Raw genomic sequence first — 20,277 nt, 5'->3', positions numbered from 1 at the left:
TACGTTAACTGCCCTCAGTGAATCCAAAGCCAAGGTTTACACCCAGAAGTCCTTTCCCTGTTGTTATTACCCTATGGCGGGTCAATTGTGCTTCGGAGCAGACACAATAATACAAGCGGCATAGAATGAAGATGGAGAGATGGCCAGGTAGCAGAGCGGAATCTCTTTCTGAAGAGAAATGCTCTACAGTGCTTCTCATTGCAATTTACAGAGCACATCTCTAAACACTGGCCATTGTACGGAAAGCTCAGGCTCGTCTCATGTATTCTATTAGATGGCATCTGAATTTTGTACGGCCTGCGGGGGTTTTTTGTTCTTTTAATGAACGCTGAAACAATAGAGAATTTAAAAAGCAAGCCATCTTGTAGACTATAGCTTCAGGTTTGAGTAATCACTGCTCCCCTTGTTTTACTGTATTTTGATGAGAGCCAACATCCTAATTACAGCCCAGCATCTCCAGTTCGGCAGGCGGTGCCAATCACACCCCATTATCTATTGATGTGGAGCAAGTGCCCGTTAGGGGCTGCTGCAATCACCACCCTCATTTTCCGCTCTCGCTCCATCCACGTCAGCGCTCTCGTCTCCAGAGGTAAGAGCAGCTGTACTCTCTGTACTCATTAACCCAGCCGCCCTTGACATTTGTTCCCTTTTTTTTTTTAAACCTAATGTCGCAAATTCTCTACTAACAGAGAGACTTTCAGCCTGTGATTTTTTTTTTTTTTTGCATTGATTATTTCAGCTGTTTTCCAGGATCTGCACTTGCATCTAAAATAGTACTCTTACATTTCACACATTGAGCTTCAGAATTCCAAACAGAAGACCTGTGCCTTACTGTGATTTGATGCGCTAGAATGGCCGATGGTGCGGGGGTGGGGGTGGGGGTTTGGGGAGGGAGACCGAGTTGAATGTACGTCTGGAACTTCACTCATGGATCTGAATTTGGCTTTAAAAGCATTAGAAATTTGTTTCTTCCTGATATTACCAATTGCCTGAAGACCTGAGGCGATCAGTTATGTAGGATATTTTTTTTTACACGTAGTGATTCTCATTCCAGAGAAGCTTAGTTTTGATGGGCTCCTTCTATGCTCTGACTCTCCGTTAGCTCTCCACAGGTCCATTCTTGGCAGGATAGCTTAGAGTAATTACACTGTCCCTTCATCTTTCCCCACGTGCAGTAGGGTTCCAGTGTCTTCTGAAAGGGAAGAGATGGGGAAAAGACAATTGCATTTTTATATTCTCCTATAGCAAAGGCCCAACCCCTCCTACCTCTGTCCCCAAAATACCCTCCCACAGTCCATTCTTTATCCTCCACAATCTTTTTTCCATAAGGCACAATAATATTGTACTTTATTGATTCTAAAATAAATAATTTTAGAATATTTGTTTTAAATATTCTAAACAGGGGCACCCCCCATTATTATTAAATATAAAAAACAGGGGCACCCCCCGTTATTATTTTTAAGTGCTTTCCCAACCCCCTCATTTTGATCCTCCACAGGAACCCTATGAATAGGTCTGGACCATTCTTAGCCCCATTTTACAGAAACTGAATCTCAGAAAGATGAAGTGACTCAGTAAGTGACAAAGCCGGGCTTTGAACATAGGTCTTTGATCGAGAACCTGTTCTTCACTATGTTCTAACACACCTCTCCTCCAGCCAAGCCTGTCCTTGGAAGACAACCATTTTATTTGATCTTCAGTGTTCTTCCTTCCAAAGAGTTTCACAAAGATCAGGTTATCTCTAATTGTACATTATTAATCGTGTAAAGTAAAATCGCTTATTTATTTTACTCAATAAACACTAATACGCCTTTTTTCCGGATGTTATGAGAATGCAAAAATTCCTAGAACACAGTCCCTACCTTCAAGGGCTCACAGTCCAGTGTGAGAAGCAGACATCCCAGACAATAATATCAGCAATGGGGAAAGTTCTAGAGCAGGGATAAGTACCAGGTACCTCAGGTGTAAGGCTGAACTTGAGCCAGACTATCTGGCTGCTGAAAGGCTTTTTTCAGAAAATGACCCTAAGGTTGAGTTTTGAATCATGAGAATTTACTTCAGGCTTCATGTACAGTGTAAGATGATGAATGAATGAGTGAATGAATGAATGAATCCATAAATCGGTGAAAAAGGAATCAACTATGGCTTGAAAGAGATTGAGCCCACAACTTGGGGACATGGATGTGTAAGGAAAAATCATTGAGAGACAAATCCTTGGGGGAGCCTGAGAGGGGGATGGAAAGAGGTGAAGAGATGCCAGAGGCCATGGAAACCAAGCAAAGGGACTTCAGGAGGACATAGTCAGCAGTGTCCAAAGGTGCAAAGAAGAAAAAAGAAAGCCTGAAAAGAGTTGGTCGACTTTGTTTCCTTGGAAGTCTCGGTGCCCTCAGAGAAGAGCAAACAGGATGTTACCAGGTTCCCTCTGCCTCATTTTCGCTTATGGACCTAAGGCCTAGAAGGATCTGGTGGGCTCCTTGTGTGGCCTCAGGTCCCACGTGGACAGCAGATGCTGGACCTCTCCCAGCGCATGGGGAGAGGTTGTGAGCGCAGTTTTGCAGCTCACCACCCTGCCCCAGCCTGCAGAAAATCCAAATTGGAAAAGTGCAGGTGAGGGCGGTGGGGGTGCCGGCACGTTGCCCCCAGCCCTGACCTCACTGAGCGCCATGTGAGGGCATTCCTGGACTACTGTGCACGGGGCCCACCAGAGGAGCCAAGTTTGGGCAAACATTCACAGATTTCCCTCAGGCCCCTGGTTTCAGCTGTAACTACGAACATATCAGCTCTTGTGACGGCAAGTGATTTTTTTTTAAGTTTATTTATTTTGAGAGAGAGAGAGAGAGAGAGAGAGAACACGCATGGGCAGGGGAGAGGCAGAGAGAAAGGAAGAGAGTGAATCACAAGCAGGCTCTGCGCTGTCACTGCAGAGCCTGATGCAGGGCTCCATCCCACGAAGGTCTCCGAGATCATGACCTGAGCCGAAATCAAGAGTGGGCCACCTAATTGCCTGAGCCAACCAGCCGCCCCTGCAAGCGACTTTTTATGACCTATGACTAACCGTACAAGCTATCGGACCTGCCTGACATCCCCCTCAGGGGCAGGAAAGAAGGAACCCACAGAGCGGGTCTGAAGGGACTATGAAACAAAGTGAGGTCACTTTAGCATTCCACTCTATCAAACCCATGTAATGAAAAGATTACGAGCAAAATCGAGAGAGAAAAGAAAAGGTTCACAGAGCGTGGTTGTTGTGGCCGGGCTGTCACTAAGCAGCCATTTAGGGCGTGGGTTGCAAGCACTGTGCCAATCGCGGTACCTGCAGGAGGGACAACACGGCATGATTCCCGCCCTCCCCGGCTTCCAGTGTCAACACAAGGAGCCATGTACGAAAATATAATGAGAAATCATAAGCTGTAGAAAGGGAGGAATCCCTGGCTTGTAAAGAGAGGACACCGGCAGGAGGAGGAAAGGCCTCTCTGAGACAACTACCACCGAGCTAAGAAGCTCCAGATGAATAACTCGGGCAGAGAGTGAGGGAGGCCCAACCAGGACACTCGGGCCATTGGGTGGGGGTGGCAGGAAGGGCGGGGCCTCGGGACATCGGTTCCGTCCTTGGTGCCAAGGCGTCTCCCAAGTCTTCCCATGGAGAATCACGGCCTGAAGGTGCGAATACTGTGCCGGGTCTAGCGATTGACTGTATTTATCTTTTACCCTGCTTGGGTTTTCTCAACAAGTCTTTCTCCTGTGAAGATGCTGGTGACCCAGCAAAATTTCTTGGGACACTCTCAGCAGTATTTGTAAATCTGATGGGGTCACGTGCCCCAGTGCTTATGCTTAGAATTATCATTCTGTTCCTCCTCACCATGTTATTGAGTACTATTGAGGCAGATCTTGTAGGTTAGTCAAAGAGGTAAGACACTGCACTAAATAGCTCTGTGGACGTGTGCAGAGGAGCCTGCATCCCAGCTGGGAGACCAAGAGAAATGGGAGCTGGTTTTCAGGACGAGCATTGTTGATTTCACATTTGCAAGTTCTGGTTTAAGTCAGAACAAAAGGCTACAGGGAATCAACTAAAAGGGGGCTGCTCTCTGGCTCCTTAACAATTAGCTTAAAGGCTCCTACTCTGAAAATAATTCACAGCCCCCTCATCTTTCAAGCCAACGCTGCTTCAACTACAACCCAGGGACCAGTTCCTGTTCCATTCTGCAAATTGTTTGTAACCCGTCTGCAGTGAGATAAGTACGGAAACAAACTAAGCATTTAGAACTTTTTTGGCAATATGGCAGAATGGTTTTATGTCTGCCAAATCTGGAAAGAAAGAAAGATGGAAAGAAAGAAAGAAAGAAAGAAAGAAAGAAAGAAAGAAAGAAAGAAAGAAAGAAAGAAAAAGAAGGAAAGAAAGGAAGGAAGAAATCGAGCTTATGTTTTGTATGTCTTTGGAGGATTTTTTTCTATTTATTTTATTTATTATTATTTGTAAAAACATTGATGTATAATGGATTTAAGGCAGAACTGGTCCTTCCACACAGGTGTTCTGAGATGCGTTGTTCAGAGCCACTAAGTGGGCCTCAAAGGCAGTCCACTCACAAGAACAGGTAGTTAAACACGACAGTTCCCAATGGATCTAGAAACACTGAGGTCAAGTCAGGAGCCACGCTTTAGGCTTTCTCATTCAAAACAGAGTTCTTGGCCAGATCATTGGCAGCTTTCCAGATTTTTGCCAGCAGGAAGCACAGATCAGGAGGCTACACTCTCCTTGAAAAAATCAGATTTATCCAGAGCGATGCTTAATTCCACATGAAATCCACAAAAATGTGAGCCGGCCAACTAGAGGCACAGAGAAACTGTTGCCAGGGGTGTCTTCAAAGCTAAGTGTGACATCTGTTTCTTCTGACTTTAAAGAAGATGGAAGAGCGCTGAGCTGATATAGTTACAAAGCCTGTGGCAAAAATCCCCAAATGGCCACAACTGTATTATCAGTTAAATAAAATCAGGTATGATGGGTATGAAACCAGCCCTTTAAAGTCACCACATTTAGCTGTATGGTTGTTCCTACAGTGGCTGAGAGAGGCGAGGTCTGCAGTCGGACTGTTTTGGCCAAGGAGGTGCCACGACATCCCCAGTGGAATGCTTCATTGCAACATGGGTCTCAGGACACGCTCATTGAGCCAGCCCTTCAGCACTCATAGACAATTGAAACTAATGTGTCCTTAGCAAACATCGCAGGTTCCCATTATTTGTGTTCTTAGCTGTTCTCAAATGTCTTTAGTTGGTGTCTTTCGTTAGACTAAATCAGTTGGCAGAAAAAATCTCTTCCCATATCTTTTGTAATTTTCCCACATGTCTATTACATTCTGTGCCCAGTAGGTTCTGAGTAAATGTTGACTAACCCATTAATAAAATGATGTAAATCAAACAGCAGGTTCCTTTTTTTTCACCTTCAGTGCATTTATTTATCTTTATTTTTTATTTTTTTGCTGGTGTACTGTTTTATTCAAGGCTCCGTGAATTTGATTTAAATTTTTGGAAATAGACAAACATTGAAAAAATAATACAAACTTAGTTCATTTGGATCCTGTGCTCTCAGGTATCATGCCCAACCATAGAATTTGGCAAATACATATCAGTACATGATGAGCTCAGGCAAAATCCAAGCTACTCACCCGTTGAGGAAGCCTCAAATGATGAGATTTCTTGAAGGGAAATTAAGAAACAGAAATCTAAAGCACTTTTCTGTTCTTTTATGCCCCCCTCCCTTTTTTAAATCTCTTCTTGAATTTCCCAAAAATTATGCAGAAAGGCTCCAATGGAAATTGAATGTGTTCTTCCTTGTCGTAGTGAAGGCAGCCACAACATCCAGTGAGCAAGGATCTAGCTATGAGGGAGCCTAGAAGGCATGAAGATGGCAAAGCCAAGGGAGATGGAGCCCAAGAGGGTAACACCCAGTCTATGACAGCAAACCTCAGGCCATCACTGTAGACACAAACTCCATCTGGGGAAGAATCAGCAGCACTTAGGGTATAGAAATTCTGTTCCATTCTTCCCTCGTCGTCTCTTTGTCTCTTTCTCTCCTGCAGTTCCCCACCCCGTCCCCATCTTTGCTTAGCCAAACCCATGTCCCTTCTCATAGAGAAAAGAGGGGAACTTGCTTGATTGGAGGTTGGGAAGTGGCCCACATTATGTTTTGAATCGGAGGTTCCATTTTCATGTGTTACCCCATTACCTCTGTGACCTCCCTGCAAGTGAAGCCAACAACTCCTTTGAGAAAGACCCCAAACCCTTCAAATACAGTAAGTCTCAGACTCCCCAAGTAAGATGGTGTCTATGCTAACTAAACCCTTTGAGAAACACAAGCTGTGTTTTAGAATCTTGTTACAGCCTGTTCCAGAAGAGACCTATTTGGTGATGCCCCTGTAATGCCATCTGGTAACAATATTGTTCATATTCTAAGTGAGCACAAGCCATAATAGAGAAGGTAAAGATGGAACCAGGAACTACAAAAAATAAGATAAAATAAACAGAGGCCCAAGTCTCCAGAATCTTGTCCTTTTTCAGATGACCTTATAAAAGCTGTGAATTAGGCAACAGGGGGAAATAAAAGAGAAAAAAAGAAAAGGGCTTTGCCTGTTCCTTCCTATTTCCTTCGTTTGATTTTCTGAGAAATGTGCCTTTTGTAGCATAATTTTGGCATATTTGCTATTGGCAGAAGCTTGTAGAATAATTCCTTCATTAGTGTGCAGAATTTGATTCAACAATTCATTTTGAAGTCAGAACTTCACTACCTGTGATGGAATTGCATAGGCTATCTCAGGATATTTCCTAGGATATCAGAAAAGGGATTATTGTTTTTTTAATCAAGAAACAGAAAGGGAAGGAAGGACACAGGGAAAGAAAACTGGAGAAAAAATTAAAAGCCAACTCTGAAAGGGAACAAACCATTTATTTCCTGCTATAGTGAAGCCCAGTTCCTTGTGCAGTGATGTGTTTCTCATTAATAGGTATTTGTGAGGGTGCAGAGGATGTCAAGGACAGATATGTGATGCTTCCCTAAGTCTGTCATAAACTTTCCCCATTCATCTCCTAGAGCAGCCCCCCACTAACCACTTGCAGCAACAGTGGAGAACGAAGGCAATCCAACAACATAGAGGTAGGTCTAGATGGTACCGGAGGACATCTGGCTCCTTCCATTGAAAAGGCTACAGCTCCCTGACATCTTAGAGACTTGTGCTCCTACTTCATTCATAGGTTGGTATCTGAAAGCAGATCCAGAGTGGAAGAGGTTGTAACAAGACTCTAAAACATATATTGTACTTGTTTCTAAATGGCAATACTAAGTGTGTGTGCAATCACTGGGGGGAGATGAAAGCTTACTGTATTTGGAGAGGTTTTGCTCTTCTTCAAAGACCCTATTGGGCTCCACTTGCTAGATTTGTAGTAGTTGTCACAAAAGGGATAGGAGAATGAGTAAATATAGAACTTAATTCAAAGCTTGACCCTGACCAAAGGTACAGGCAGCCAAGCTCCTACACACACACACACACACACACACACACACACACACACACACACACTTTAGGTGCAGTAATCTCCTCAGGCAAACTAGCCTTAACATGACCTTGAAGGGCCAGGGCAGTAGGAGACAATACCCCCATCAAACCACAAGACAGAGCTAAGGAAGCCAGAACTCCCTCTGGCACTCTCTGCGTCCAGAAGTTGGTTAGTATCCAGTTTGACCCACAGAGTCCAATACTTGAGCTGTCATTCAGATTATGAAGGGGTGATGCTGGGGTGCTGGGATGGCTCAGTTGGTTGAGCGGTGGACTCTTGGTTTTGGTTCAAGTCATGGTCTCGAGGTCATGGGACTGAGCCCCGAGGTAGGCTCGGTACTGGGCATGCATGGTATCTGCTTCAGATTCTCCCTTTCCCTCTGCCCCTCCACTGCTCACGCTTGCTCGTGTTCTGTCTGTCTGCCTGTCTGTCTCTCTCTCTCAAACATAAGTAACTAAATAAAAATAAACATTAAAAAAATGCCTTGCCATTCATTCATTCTTTCACTCAACTAACACTTGAGAATTTACCATTTCCCAGGCCCTGTTCTAGGAGCTATGAATACAGCTATGAACAAAACCAAGTCCCTGCTCTCATAGGGTTTAGACATCTGTGTATCTCTTTGTAAGTCACTCTAAATCATTCCGTGGAGAAAAAAGTAGAATATGAATACACTAACACAACCAAATAAAACAAATAAAATATGTGATAGAGCCTGTGTGCATATTCTTGCTTCCTCTCTTTCTTTTTTAATTTTTCTTAATGTTTATTCATTTTATTTTTATTTTTTTTAGGTTTCAACTGTATGAATTAATACTTCATTGTATGAGATTTCTGTAATATTTTTTAAAGTAAACATGGATACACTTAGTATAAAAATTATTAAAAAGTAGTGTAAGAACAAGATATTGAAAGATACTTTTTCTTAAAATGCAAAATAACATATAACAAAGGAATGTTTAAACTGAGAAAAATCTGTATAATTTTTGGGGGGTAATCAAAAGCAATGAATTTATGAAATAAGTAAGCACTGTATCTTTTAAGGATTAAGTACCATAACTGTTGTATGGATTAGGGAGTGTGTTTTATGATTATTATGTTTATTCATTTTAGAGAGAGAATGAGAGAGAGCATAAGCAGCGGAGAGGTGGAGAGAGAGAGGGAGACACAGAATCTGAAGCAGGCTCCAGGCTCTGAGCTGTCAGCACAGACCCTGACGTGGGTCTTGAACCCACAAACCCTGAGCTCATGACCTGAGCCAAAGTCGGATGCTTAACTGACTGAGCCACCCAGGCACCCCTTCCTCTCTTTCCTGAGTCTCATGTGCCCCTGCTCTCTGTCTTTCACACAGAACCCAGGCTTAAAAGCCAATGTGTTCTGTATAAAGGAGTTTCATTCCCAGAGTATTTGTAAATTAAAGCGACCTTTGAGGCTATAAGTCCTCTTTCAAAAGCAAATGTCCGTGAAAATGGGCCGAGCCAGAGACACCAGAAGTGACAACAGAGAAAGGCAGCATGGAGCTTGGAGGAGTGGAAGAAACAGTTGCCACATATCTTGGATGTGACTCTTCCAACTGAGGGACAGTACTCTCATCCCTGGGCTGGATGCTCTGGGAGCTGTAGTCCTCTGAGAGAAGGAAGAAAGGAAAGTCCTGGTAAGATTCAATGAAGAGGGAATTTATTGTTTGAAAGCCATTGATGCCTCTATTTTGTATTTTTTTTGTCAAGGAACTCAGCCTTGGAGTTCACTCATGGATCAGTAAAAACTTACTGAGTGTCTACGTTGTATCATGAGCTATTCTAAGCGCTAGGAATATATATCAGTGAACAAAATAGGCAAAAATCCCTGCTACCCTGGGGCTTACATTCTAGGCAGAGTACAGAAAATAAAAATAGCACAGAGCTTAGAAGAGTATAGAGAAATGGCTTTGATAGTAGTCTATCAGCAAGTGGTAAGTACTATATATAATATAAAACATATTGTACATATATTATATATAAATATAAAAATATAAAAAGGGCCAAGGGAAAAGGAATGCTATGTGAGGTGTGCAGTTTTAAAGGTATGATGGGTCAAGTGGAACTAGGTTAGAAATCATGTAAATAATTTGTAAATACCCCATGGCTTGGAAAGTAAGTATTATGCTTTTAAACAATTCAAGGGTCCAATAAGAAATGATGGTGGAAACAAAATATTTCAAAGTGTCCAATGTGCTGGAGATTCCCAGTCCCATTTCCACCCCACCCCCACCTGCACTGCAGGGTTCTGGGGTTTTTCTGGGCAGATGTCGCCTACCAAGTGGGACGCCTTTCAGGGTCTTCAGGCCGCAGCCACCTCTAGTCTGCTTCATTTTTCAACACTGTTTTATCCACTTTCCCGGATCTCACTTTGTCCAATTTTGTTTTCTGGCTTCCTCCCCACTGCAGTGTCCAGGAGAAGAATACAGTTGTAAGCCTACATACTGTGTGTCTAGACATTTTAAAGTTGAAAATCAAACTAATTAAATAAATATGTTAAACATGTTAAATAAAATATGTTCTAAACTCCCAGTTTGACTTGTATACTTCATGACACGCTGGCCAGGGTGCATTCAGAATTTTTGATTTTCTTGAATTCTACACTTGGATGAGGTATGAGAGGGAAAGCCACCTGCAGGCCCTTGACCCTCAGTAGACCCACTTCTCTTCCCACCCCCATCCTTGTCCTGTACCCAGCACACCCCATTTTCTTCTCTCTGCTGGCCCTGTCCTGCTCCCAACACTCCTCTCCCCAGCCACCCACACCTCTCTTATCCCTATATTTTTCCAACCCACATGTCCAACTTCCATCTAATCCCTGAAAACAGCCTCCTCCTGGCCAGACCTCGGATTTGGAGTTGCACACACCTACGACGCAGTCCACATCTGGGACAACAGACCTATTGCATAGGCTCATCTACTCCCTGCATGTGAAGGCCAGGAACATACTCTGGGTGGGCAAATATTGGCTACATGGACTCTGTACCATGAGGAGGGGTATATCCAAAAGCGGGTCAGAGTGAGGCACAGGGAAAGAAAGAGCAGAGACCTAGTGTGCGCAGTCTTGAGCCAACACCTAATATTGTTACTGGTACCGTAGAGTTGTCTCAGCATTCTTTGATTATTTCCCTATCATTGAAGTAGCACCCTTTATTTAAGTTTATTTATGTTAGTAATCTCTACACCTAACATGGGGTTCGAACTCATGACCCTGAGGCCAAGAGTGACACACTCTTCTGGCTAAATCAACCAGGCAACCCCAAAGTAGGACTCTTTAAATCACAAAACCAAATACCTACCATGCACCATACTATATTTTTGTAGTGTTTTGCCTTTGAACAAATATTGTTAATGACACATCCTTGAAGTGGTTTATTTTGACTTTAATTGATCCCAGAGCCTAATTAATTATGGAATACGTTTTGTCACCTATTACCTCTTAAAACAAGGTGCTTTTCCCTCTGTAAACAACTAAAATAAACAAGCGATTGCTAACATTAAAAAATAATTCCCAGTCCACTTTCTTTTTAAATGTTTAATTCTTTATTTTGAGAGAGAGAGCGCTAGCAGGGGAGGGGCAGAGACAGAATCCCAAGCAGGCTCTGTGCTGTCAGCTCAACGAGGGGCTCAATCTCACGACCCAACGGTGAGATCCTGACCTTAGCTGAAATCAAGAGTCTGTCACTTAACCAACTGAACCACCCAGGCGCCCCATCCCCAGTCTATTTTCAATGTGTGTGAAGCAAGTGGTGCTTGAGGATTACTGAAAAACATACCAAAGCAAGTAGCAATTAACCAGAGGCTCATTGCATTTGAAAAAGAAAGTATATGGAATGAAAAGTCCCCCACTTACTTTCCAGTTCCATTCCCATGGGAAACCACCGTCCAGCATTTTGTATCCTTCCCAAAAGTTTTCTCTGCTTGTACAGACACATTCATACCCTATGCAGATTCCTTTTTTGATAGGAGAGGGAAGTACCAAAACCTGGATTATATTCATCTGCAATTTGCTTTTTTCCCTTAATAATAATACGTTATGGGCATCTTTTCAGGTCAGTATACATAGAGGGCAACCACATTTTTTCTTATTAGATGCTTAGTATTGATGGATGTCCCCATTCATCATCACTGAAATCATTTCCATTATTGTATTTCTACAGATAATACTGCTTTGTGTGTGTTATGTGTATATGTGTATATATTCATATATCTTTACGAATTTGTAGAGGAGTCCAAGAAATGGGATTGGTATAGTCCATAGAGTACACAACTATCTTCCCAAAGTGCTGTGATCTTTCCTATAACCATCAATAGCATGCCTTTTCTCCCTCACTTACATCAGACAAACATCATATGCATCTTTTGAATTTTTGCCAATCCCATAAGTAAAAAACCTTATCTCTAATTTGTATTTCTTCAATTGCTTTTTATAAAATTTTTTTGTTTATTTATTTATTTTTGAGAGACATAGTGAGCAGGGGAAGGACAGAGAGAGAGGAGACGGAATCCCAACCAGGCTCCACGCTGTTAAGGCAAAGTCCCATTAGGGGCTCAAACTCGCCAACTGTGACCTCATGACCTGAGCCAAAACCAGGAGTCCTGTGCTTAATCGACTGAGCCACCCAGGTGCCCCGCATTTCTTCATTTCTTAAATTATTAGTTCAGTGAATGCATGTTTATAGGTCTCTGGTCATTCTTCTTCTTTTTTTTTATTAAACTTTGTTGCTTTTTTGTTTGAGACAAAGCCCGCGCATGTGCACACAGGCGAGCGGGGGAGGGGCAGAGGGAGAGGCTGAGAGAGAATCTTAAGCCTTGAGCGCGGAGTGATCAGAGAAGGGAGCAAAAGTGAAAGCACTGCGGCCTTTGCCTTTCGTAAAAAGTGAGTCGAAGTCTGTTTTTATTGTCATTTTGGTAATTAGCCTTGTGAGATTGTGAATTGCTGTATAGTAACCATTAAAGTCGCGTGCACTTCAGGGAAATGGAGGGCCTCGGGCTGGAAGCATCAGTGAGGAGGAAGAAGAACCTCTCCTGGCTCGGTGGTACCAGGCGTGTAGGGCGTTGCAGGGAGGACAAGAGGGAAGCCGTGACCTCAGGGGAGATCCATATTTTGGTTAGAGCAAGAAGCGGAGAACATTCAGGAAGGAGGTAGAGAGTATTGGGGTGGGGGTGGGGGGGTTGTTAATGCCCAGGGGCTGGTGTGAGGGTTTCGGGGTCTGGGGAGGATGGGAGACGCGCAAAGGATGAGGAAAGTGTGATACGTGGGTAGAGACCCGCAGGGCGGGAGAGGAGCGGCCTGGGTGTCTGGAGGCTTGGTGGAGTGAACCGATTTACAGGCATAATGAGATTAGCCCTAATAGACTCGAAAGAGCCGAGGGTGCGGATGCCGCCAGTGGTTTTTCATTAGTAGTTAAATTAGCTCCCGTTTAGTTTTGTTAGTTTCCTTCATGTGCTTTGGAATCTTGTTCGCGGCCTTTGTTTTGTTTACTTTCTTTCGTTTTGTTGCGGGGCGTGTGTGTATTGGTGGTGGGGGAGCGGGAGGGTTTGCCTTATTTCTTCCCAAGCTCACGCCCCTCTGGCCCTTTCGTTGGGCCTTGCAGGGAAGCTCCTGGGGCCGTCTAGGTCATCACCAGGTGTTTTCCTGGTTGCCGACTCCCCATTCAACAGAGATCAAGGGCAAGTCCAGTGGCCCCGGGGCTTGAGAGTTGGTTCCGTCCTTGCTGGTCTGTGCTGCATCCTGCCGGTGTGAATGGGGCACCTTCATTCCAGCTGCAGCCCCGTGCGGTGACCCCAGTTAGACTTCTTTACACAGCTGGGGAAGCCCGTCTCTGCCCCAGGTTCATCCAGTTAGCCTGGCTCTGGTCTGCCAGCCATGAGGGTAAAAGCTACAAGAGACACTAGGGAATGTAGTGGGGGAGCCGGCATACTCCTTCCGCTGACCCGGAAGCATTTCAGCTGCATCAAAGATTGAAAGGTAAAAAGAGAATCTAATTTTTTGAAAATAATCAGAGCTGGGGAGGGTCTTTGGAAGAAAATAGTTGTGTAAAACAAAAGATAAATGATTACAGTGAATTAAAAGCTCTTGCAAATCAATTTTTATTGAGATATTTTACATATATATGATATATTAGTTTCAGGTGAACAACGTAATGATTCAGTTTTTGTGTATCTTGCAAAATGATCAGTCTAGTTAACATCCATCACCACACATAGTTACAAATGTATTTTTCCTAGTGATGAGAACTTTAAAGATCTACTCTGGTAGCAACTTTTAAATATACAATATAGTATTATTATCATAGCATGCTGTACATTATAGCCCCAGGATTTATTTAGGTTTCATAACTAAAAGTTTGTACCTCTTGACCCCGTTCACCCATTTCACCCACCCTCTCCTTCTGCCTCTAGAAACCAGCAGTCTATTCTCTGTATCAGAGTTCGGTTGATTTTTTTTCCTTTTTATATTACATATATAGGTGAGATCATACGGTATTTATCCTTTTCTGTCTGACTTATTTCGCTTAGTGTAATGCCCTCAAGTAAGCAAATGCTAAGGTTTCCTTCTTTCTTAAGGCTGAAAAATATTTTGTTGTACATATATGCCACATTTTATTTACCCATTCATCCATCGATACACACTTAGCTTGCTCTCATATCTTGGCTATTGTAAAGCTGCAATGAACACGTAGATGTCTTTTCAAGTTAGTTTGTTTCATTTGCTTACAAATCAATTTTTAAATAACCAATAATAATCAATAGAAAAATCAACAATAAATATAAGCAGCTCATCAAAAAAAAACCCCCACAAATATATATTTTAAATATATAAAGAATCTAGAAATGTCACTATGGAAGAAAGGAAAATTAAAGCTACGCGGAATACTATTTTCACTAGTGTGTCGCACAAGATAGGGTACCAGATACTCTATCTTTGCATGGTGCTGAACTATCACAAAAGCAGATGGGTCAAAGAAATGCTTAACGTATTTTTTTTTATGTTTCACATCCCTATGCATTTAAACATGCTGTTCCTTCTGCATAGAATGTTCTTTGGCCCTTTGTCTTATAGATTTACATCTAACTCCAACTCACCCATTAAACTCAGCTCATCTCCCTTTCTCCAGGAAGCCTTCCTTAGTTTACCATCATGACCATCCTAGTCCTATTAATCTCTCTTCTAGTCTTCTGTGTAATCTCTTTTTGTTGTTTTTTAAATTTGATCATATCCTTGTCTCATTGATTTCAGTCATTGATTTACTTGTTCCTTTTCCCAACTACTCTGTGAGAGCGCCAAGTCTAATTTGATTTTGCGTTCCCAAGGCCTAGCTCACTGGAAGTACTCAAAGATTCTTTGTTGGATGTATGAATGAAGAACTTGTTACTTCACTCGGAGATTATACATAGTTGGTTTAGCCACGCTAGGTTATGTGCTAAGCACTCTCCACTGGGAGGCAGTGTTGTGCAGTGAAAAGCTCTTAGCTTCGCAAGCAGAAAGCCAGGGTTCCCACAACAGTTCTGCCTCCTTCTACCTGCCCGTCCCTGGGCCATGGACAATCTTGAGATGCTGACAAGATGGGAAGAATGAGAAGAATATTTTTCTTACAGAATTTTTGAGAGGATTATAGATAATGTAGCTAGGTAATTTAGGTAAACTATCCAGCATACGATAGATGCATTTATCATAAGGTAGCTCTTGATTACTTGTTTATAATAATAAGCACAATTGCAAATAAAGGCCTAGATCAAAGGCGTGATCTTCATAACCATACTGCAAATGATCCTCACTCGAAAAGCTACCAGCCCAGCTCTCACCTCTGTCAGAGGGACCAGGGTTGGAAGCCTAGGGTTCAAAGGTTTTCAGGGCTCCATAGGACTAGGAGTTCCACTGGGGCTTAAGCAAGTCAAGGGCTTGAGGGACTATTATTGCCAGGCCCTGGTTCAGCTGCATGTGCATTAAATAGATTTTTGTACACTGGCCTGGGAAACAAGCCACCATCTATAATTCTGTTTCTATGGGGAAAGGCTTTCTGTGTTCCAAACAACCAACTTACTAATGAACTCCTGGAACACAACCTATTTGTCGACGGGGACCGGCTGACTGGGTTTACATGGCTGAGCCAGCCGCCTGAGCGACTGCACAGTGTTGATCTAATTATAATGAATTCTCTACGGTGACTAATCGAGCTGTGGTCTCCACAATTGAAGAGGAATTTTGAAAAATTGGAGAGCATTCTACAGAGAACCACAAAGATGATGAAGGACTGAAGGAAAATCTGGTCTCTGTAGTTTTAAGAGGACTGCAGAAACCACCCATGTAATAATCCTCTCAAATGAAAAAAAAAAAGTGTTTGATTCTTTACCGTGTCAAGTGCATTTATTATTTGCAAATTGACAATGAGTTAATTCGTACAGAAGGGAACCGGTGTTTGTGGAGGGCCCATATCAGGCCATCAAACACTTCACGGGCCTTTTATACACATTATTTAAACATATCCTTATGACCATCCTCCCAGATAGACATCATTATGTCTATTTCACAGATAAGGAGACTGATTTTCAGTGAGATTAATTTGTCAAAAATCTGATAGCTTATCATGCAGAACATAGATTCAAATGCGGGCCAGATTAATTCCAAAGACCCTCTAACCCATTTTCTACATTGCAGCCAGAGGGACCTTTTTGAAGCATAAACTTGATAATGTCCTTCTCCTGCAGAAAACATTTCCATGGTCCCGCTCTGCTCCCAGGATAAAAGTCAAGCCGAAGGGACCCCGAGTGTCTTGCCTCCCGTACACCACCCTTGTCTCCTGCCATCACCTGCCGTCGCCTCATTCCCTCAGCCCCACTGCTGTGTCCAGATATCTTTCTATTTGTGACTCCTCCCTCTGCTTCAGGCTTCCCAGCCTTCACACACACAGGAAAAGCTTTCCTGCTTTTCCTCTTCTGTTGACCAACTTTCTCCTCTTCACCCTATGGATCTCAGCTTGTACATGCCTTCCTTTGGAGGCCTTCCCTGTACCTCCACGTACAGGCTAATCAACCCTTCTCCATGATCTCCCTGAGTATCACATTTCCCATATCACAGTATTTACCACTGCATCGTAACTGCATGTTACAGTTTAGCCTTAAATACCACCCCCACCACACACACACACACACACACACACACACGTACACATCTTACTCAATAATTATTTGTGAAACAAATGTCAAGCGATCACATCACAAGTTATTTTTACAAACAATAGTTAAAATATTGACATTTACAAAACATTTACCTTAAAAAAAAAAAGAAAAAAGAGGATTTGAGGTTATCCTGATCGTAACATGGCTCTCCCTTGTTTTCCAGTGTGTTTTCTTGAAAGGAAGGAAAGAAAGACAGCTGCCAGTAGGATGCTGGGTGTTGGGTAAAACGTTCGCACGCCCATGGGAGTGTGTCCCCGGTGGGCATCATCCATCATCTGGGTCATGGCAGAAAAGAGATTGAGAACCTTCCATCTCCTAGCTTCAGGAAAGACCCAGTGAATCCATTACATTCGAAAGGACATTGATCTTTGTACCATCCTCCAGAGAGAAATCTCCAACCCTATCTGGTGTCAAACGACCCTTGAGGTAAGGAAAGTCGTCCTTTTGTTTAACTTTAATAAGCCCGGTTTTTGTGTGTGCTCTTGGCAACAGAGTAAAAGCAGTCCTCTCCCGCCACACAGTGGTTCTTCTGCAGTTCGTGTCCATTTCTGATGCTTCTTAAGTCATCCTGAAGCGTTTCCTCTCTAGGCTGTATGATCCCAGGTCCTCTAGCCCCTCTTTGCCGGTTGCTGAATGACTATTTGGCTTTTGCTGTGAACTCTCTCCACATTCTCTCAATCCCATTGAGCTATGGAGACCAGAGCCAGCCCCAGCTCTGTTACAGCTCAGATCCGTGCAAAGCAGTGTAGCAATTACCTCATGATAGAGACATGCTTTTCATTTGCCACAGTTCTCCGCTTGCATTTTTTTTAATCATCAGAACTGCAGGGTTGTGACAATTCCTCCCGGTCAACTGGCTATCCACTAAAGCTATACTTTCGATTTTCCAGCCAACTGCTTTTGAGCGGTTGGCACCTTGCCTTTGAATATGTTCACTTTTCAGCTCCAAGTGCACAACCCTGAATTTTTCTCCGCTGAACTCCATCCGGTCTATGTCCCATTATTCCAGTTGACCAGCATTGCCTTCTATGACTACTCTAGCCTGCAGGAATCTTTCCCTTTTGTGGTACCTCCGGGTTTGTGTTAGCTGCCTACTTCCTGTGCGTATTTCCCATTGATCAGTGCATTAGTCAGTTTAGGCTAAATTATGCTGCTGTAAACAAATCACCCCCAAATCTCAGTGGCTTAACACGATACTTTTAGCTTTTCTTTTCCTTATTTGCACTACATTGTCCACTCTGATCATCACACTCATTCCATGGTCCAGGGTAGCAAAAGTTCTACCATCTTGTGACACCGTCATCTCAACGCGATGAGGTTTTCAGGGTTTGCTGGGGCAGAGGCACAAAGCATGGAGGATGGAGAAGTTTTACACGTTCCTTCCATCTAGATGTGACACATGTTGCTTATGCTAACGTTTTTTGGTTAAAGCAACATGACTGTGACTAATTCCAAGGGGATACGTGCTCTGAAGGAGAGAACTGAAGAGAAATCTTCGTATTCATTCATTGATAAGGTCTCTCACAACCCATGAAATTCTAATTTTCCTAAACACAGTGACCTTGTCTTTTCTTTCTGTGTCATCTGTACATACTTGTAAGAAGACTTCTGGATTTGGGGCTTATTTTTCTCCCACTGAGCATCTCTTACAAAAATAGAAGCATTTTTCTATTCCACGGTCCAGATTATATAGGAAGATATTAGGTCAAAGACCAGATTCCACAAAAAGCTGCCAGCAGAATAATAAGAATGGGTCCTAATATACACTTTTCTCCACTGATAAGGGTGCTGTTCAAAGTAAGATTGTTAGGAAACCAGTGGCATGAACTTGTGACAGACATGTCTCTCAATCTGCCACATCCACTGCTCAGCCAGATACGCTATTATAACTGATTGTATGTTACAAATAGAAGACGTGCAGACCGTCCCCAGTGTTTTAAAATCTAAATAAGACAAAGGCGTCTTCTGGAGGAGCTGAGCGCCCCACTTAGCCTCTAGGGAGTTCCGCGACCTTGGGAAAGTCAACCCACCCCAGTAGACTTGGGCTTCAGCAGTATCTGGGAGTAGGGTGGGACTTGACCTGTGATTTGAAGCTCTAGTTGCTTACCTGAGTGCCTTGAAGAGTGTTTCTTAAAAATGGATCCTTAGGCCTCACTTAGACCTTCTAACTCATCTAGGACAGCACCTGGAATCTATTCAGAGTCGAGTAGATAACCTCTAATGATATCTTTAAATGTGGACTGCTTATCCAAAATCTATAAAGAGCTCTCCAAACTCCACACCCAAAAAACAAATAAAGCAGTGAAGAAATGGGCAGAAAGCATGAATAGACACTTCTCTAAAGAAGACATCTGGATGGCCAACAGGCACATGAAAAGATGCTCAACGTCGCTCCTCATCAGGGAAATACAAATCAAAACCACACTCAGATATCACCTCACGCCAGTCAGAGTGGCCAAAATGAGCAAATCAGGAGACTATAGATGCTGGAGAGGATGTGGAGAAACGGGAACCCTCTTGCACTGTTGGTGGGAATGCAAACTGGTGCAGCCACTCTGGAAAACAGTGTGGAGGTTCCTCAGAAAATTAAAAATAGACCTACCCTATGACCCAGCAATAGCACTGCTAGGAATTTACCCAAGGGTTGCAGGAGTACTGATGCATAGGGGCACTTGTACCCCAATGTTTATAGCAGCACTCTCAACAACAGCCAAATTATGGAAAGAGCCTAAATGTCCATCAACTGATGAATGGATAAAGAAATTGTGGTTTATATACACAATGAAGTACTACGTGGCAATGAGAAAGAATGAAATATGGCCCTTTGTAGCAACATGGATGGAACTGGAGAGTGTGATGCTAAGTGAAATAAGCCATACAGAGAAAGACAGATACCATATGGTTTCACTCTTATGTGGATCCTGAGAAACTTAACAGAAATCCATAGGGGAGGAGAAGGAGAAAAAAAAAAAATAGGTTAGAGTGGGAGAGAGCCAAAGCATAAGAGACTCTTAAAAACTGAGAACAAACTGAGGGCTGATGGGGGGTGGGAGGGAGGGGAGGGTGGGTGATGGGTATTGAGGAGGGCACCTGTTGGGATGAGCACTGGGTGTTGTATGAAAACCAATTTGACAATAGATTTCATATATTTAAAAATAAAATAAAATAAAATAAATGTGGACTACTCCACAGTTCTAGCCTTGACCTTCTCCTCTCAGACTTCTCTCACTTCAGTTGCCATTCATTTTTTTCTTTTCTTTTTTTTAAAAAAAAATTTTTTTTTAACGTTTATTTATTTTTGAGACAGAGAGAGACAGAGCATGAACGGGGGAGGGGCAGAGAGAGAGGGAGACACAGAATCCAAAGCAGGCTCCAGGCTCTGAGCCATCAGCCCAGAGCCTGACACGGGGCTCGAACTCACGGACCGCGAGATCGTGACCTGAGCTGAAGTCGGACGCTTAACCAACTGAGCCACCCAGGCGCCCCTATTGCCATTCATTTTAATAGGACTCTATACCTTCAGTTCAAACCTGAG

This window comes from Panthera pardus, unplaced genomic scaffold (genome assembly GCF_024362965.1).
Source record: "Panthera pardus isolate Hobbes unplaced genomic scaffold, ASM2436296v1 HiC_scaffold_7, whole genome shotgun sequence".
Classification (NCBI taxonomy): domain Eukaryota; kingdom Metazoa; phylum Chordata; class Mammalia; order Carnivora; family Felidae; genus Panthera; species Panthera pardus.
This window is presented reverse-complemented; position numbering follows the sequence as displayed.